The sequence below is a fragment of the Limulus polyphemus genome, unplaced genomic scaffold (genome assembly GCF_000517525.1).
Source record: "Limulus polyphemus unplaced genomic scaffold, Limulus_polyphemus-2.1.2 Scaffold437, whole genome shotgun sequence".
Taxonomy (NCBI): domain Eukaryota; kingdom Metazoa; phylum Arthropoda; class Merostomata; order Xiphosura; family Limulidae; genus Limulus; species Limulus polyphemus.
In genome coordinates this window covers 397,492-401,575 of record NW_013666047.1, presented here as the reverse complement: position 1 = coordinate 401,575, position 4,084 = coordinate 397,492, and positions in this window count along the sequence as shown.

Genomic DNA, 4,084 nt, shown 5'->3' with positions numbered 1-4,084 from the left:
GGGGGGGTCTGATGAGACGACAGAAGCTATTTGCAAAATAGATGGACTAATGGACCAGCATAAGTACTAGGTCGTCGAGAAATTATCTTCGCGTTTTGCAATACTTTCATTACCCCCCCAAAAAAAAAACGTACATCACGTATAGTAGTTAAACGAACCGCCTAAAAGTCACGTTAGTGTAGCCTATGTAATGTGTAAAGAATCGGCATGTAATGCTGTTTGAATACAAGAAAAGAAACAACGCCTCTGTGGCCACAAAGTATATCAAAGAAGTTTATGGAAACGTTTTGAACGTTCGGAGGTGTCAACGATGGTTCAGCAAATTTCGTTCAGGTGACTTTAGCCTTAAAAATTGTGATGGCAGCGACCGACATTTGGAATTGATATTGATGCTCTGAAGACGCTTGTTGAGACTAACCCAAGGCAACATACTTGTGAAATGGCCCTGTAATGGCATGTTTCTCATGAAACAATACGTAAACATCTAAGGAATATGGGAAAATCCATGAAGGTGTTTGGGTGCCTCACGAACTCTCCGATGATCATCGTTTCCAACGTGTGAACGGTTGCTTCGTTTCTTCTGGCGCGTAATGCGCGTGAGCCATTTTTAGGCAGAATTGTCACCGGTGATGAAAAATGGATTCTCTATGCGAATATTAAATGCCAAAAACAATAGCTCAGTCCTTGACAAAAACCACTTTCGACCCCAAAACCTGGACTCCATCCACAGAAAGTGATGCTTTGCATTTGGTGGGACATCGAAGGAGTAATTCATTTCGAACTCACCAATCTACAGCGAACTGTCAATGCAGAGATCTGCAGTCAGAAACTGGAACGTTTAAATCAAGCCCTTTATCAGAAACGCCCTTCACTCGTCAATCGGAAAGGTGTTCTTCTTCTCCACGACAATGCACGACCACATGTGTGACGCAACACAAGATTATGGAGTTGGGTTGGGAAGCTCTCCCCCATCCACTATATTCTCCAGATATGGCTCCATCAGATTATCATATTTTCCGTTCGCTGCAACACCATCTTAATAGGAAAACATATGTAAGTGTGAAAGGTGTTAAAGAGGACATCGACATCTTTTTTATTTCAAAGCCAAGAGATTTCTTTAATCAGAGCATTAACAACCTGATTGTAAGATGGAAAGGCATCATCGATAAGAATGGAGACTACTTCATTTAATAAATGTTTTATTTTGATATATAATTAATTTCTTTACTACCTAATACAATCAGATACTGATCCGTCATGGTATACCCAGTGGTTTGTGTATTTTTGGTAAAGGATTATACTACCAAGAAGATAATGACCTCAAACACTCATCCAACCTATGCAGAAATTACTTAGCTAAGAAAGAAGCTGCTGGAGTCATCCAAACGATGCAATGGCCCCCACAGAGCCCAGATCTCAACCCAATTAAGCAGGACTGGGATTTGATAGATCAAAAACTAGACAAATCAAAAGTTACTTCCAAAGAAACTTTATTGGAATGTATTAGAGACATTTGGAGTAAAATCTCAAAGGTCACTTTGATTAAATATGTTGCAACAACGCCTGAAAGACTGTCTGCAGTTATTAAAGCAAAAGGGGGACACAAAATATTAGCTGTTTGCTGAACTGAAGCACTTCCAATGTTGTGCTAAATATGAAGATTAATAAAATTTTAGTGTTTCACCTGTAAATTTACCTTCCACTGTTATTTGAAGGTTGCCTGAAATCTAATTTTTGACTTTGTCCTAGCACTTTTGCACAGTACTGTATACTGAAAGGCATGCCAAAGCCTGTCTTGGGTATACTAACTGGCGTGCCAGAGTCTATCTTGGGTATACTGACTTGCTTGCCAGAGCCTGTCTTGGGTATACCGACTGGAGTGCCAGAGCCTGTCTTGGGTATACTGAATGGCATGCCAGAACCTGTCTTGGGTATACAGATTGGTGTGCCAGATTGTATCCTGGGTATAATGACTGGCGTGCAAGATTATGTCTTGGGTATAATAACTGGCGTGCCAGATTCTGTCATGGGTATGATGACTGGCGTGCCAGATTTTGTTTCAGGTATAATGACTGGCTTGCCAGAGTCTAGAGATAAAACAGTGAACGTTTCTTGTCGCTACATGTTGCAGAATGTAATAAATATCCATGTTACCCGGGTAGCACCATCGCTGTAATTAAGTACCTAGATGAGATTCACCATCCGATTGTGAGAGCTTATCGTGCTGCAGTAGGGACAAACTTAAATTTGGTTGATAGCAATGCTGCCCATTCAAGCAAGGATCATTACTGGTTATCTTAAAGAAGAAGCAACTAACGGAATGGACTGGCCAAAAAAGAGAGATCTTTTGATCTGAAATATATTAGGTATACTTAATATGTGCTAGGAAGAGCAAAAGCAACCCATTCAGGAGCTCCATAAATCCCTTGTCCAAGGACGGGCCAAGCTTCCACAACAACGTGTATGACGTCTGATCTGATTACTTTGATGTACTGGAGTCGTCAAAGTGTTCCTGTGCTCGTGGCAGACCAGCAAAATGCTGTTTATGTGCAAACACACGCAGTATTTGCACTTAAAAACTTGTTCTTGGCTTTTAGAGGACACTTTCTATTGTTATTATATTCTCATTAGTGGCCTTATGAACTTTCCATTCGTTTTGCAGTCATTTTCACAGACAGTTAATACAATCAGTCATTCAGCAAAGTGCACAGTATGAAACTCCTTTTGCTGGAAATCTTGTTCTTTAGCAAAAGTTGAGTAATGTATTTCAATCATAGCCAATAAGACATCTTGGATTTCACTTAGTATTAATAAAATGTATTCACACGAAAAAACAACAAATTTTCCAGTTTTGATATTATTGTGGCATATTACATGTTCCCTAATATATTCAGTTCCTATGTCATATGTTAAGAGCTACGAAAATCATAGAGTATCACGAATGACACCTCTCAACAAGTGTAATGTTATGTATGATAAATGTACACAAGTACGTCTAACAATTCCATAAGAGACTATTTAAAATGTGTCTGTAAATCAATATATTTGGTATTGTTGTCATGAGGGAAAAAAAGAAAACTTGCTGAATTCGAAAAACGCAAACTTAAAGATTTAGAAAAGAACCGATATAATGAATTTGATTCTTGTGGTAACATTTTTATCACCATTATAACATTACGACGTATATTTTGCTAATAATGATATGAAATAAATATAATTACATCGTGATAATATTTAAACATATAAAACCGTTTAAATGCCTGTAAAGAAAACATGTTTTGACTAAAGAAATCTAAGTTGACCATTTTTTCTTTATCTTGTCTTATGAAGACTTTAGTTACTTATATAATAAAACAGCCTATACCTCATCTAGTTAGCGTTGTTGGAAATACACAAAACCCATTAAAGCTTAGCAAATAGTCTTAAGAAAAGATTCGTTAGCATGTTTTATTATAAAATGTAGAAAAATAACGAAATCCTTATATTCTCTTTTTATTCTCAAGTGAGCCATAATTTGTACGTTTAGATAATGAGTTAAAACCCAGTGTGAATGATGCATTAGAGAACATTACTAGGATAATGAAGTAAAACACAAAAACATACGTACTGTACGCTTTGGAATAGTCTTATTCTAGCTTATCACGTAAGTCATGATAACATAAATTATCCAACTTATAACCTAATCCATGGTAACACAAATTATCCAACTTATCACGTACTTATGGTTGTCTAAAAATATTTGAAAGTGAGTTCTAGCTAAAGGATGAGTAACGAAGTATAAAATCTTTATGCTCTAGGGAAGAATCAATAAATTTTAAACTACCATATGTCATATTATATAATGTCATATTATTTAAAACTTTCATATGTTATGTTATTTTAAACTTCCATATTTCATATTATATGTCATATTATTTTAAACTATCATATTTCATATTATATAATGTCATATTATTTTAAACTACCATATGTCATATTATATAACGTCATATTATTTAAAACTTCCATATGTCATATTATATAATGTCATATTATTTTAAACTTCCATATGTCATATTATATAATGTCATATTATTTTAAACTT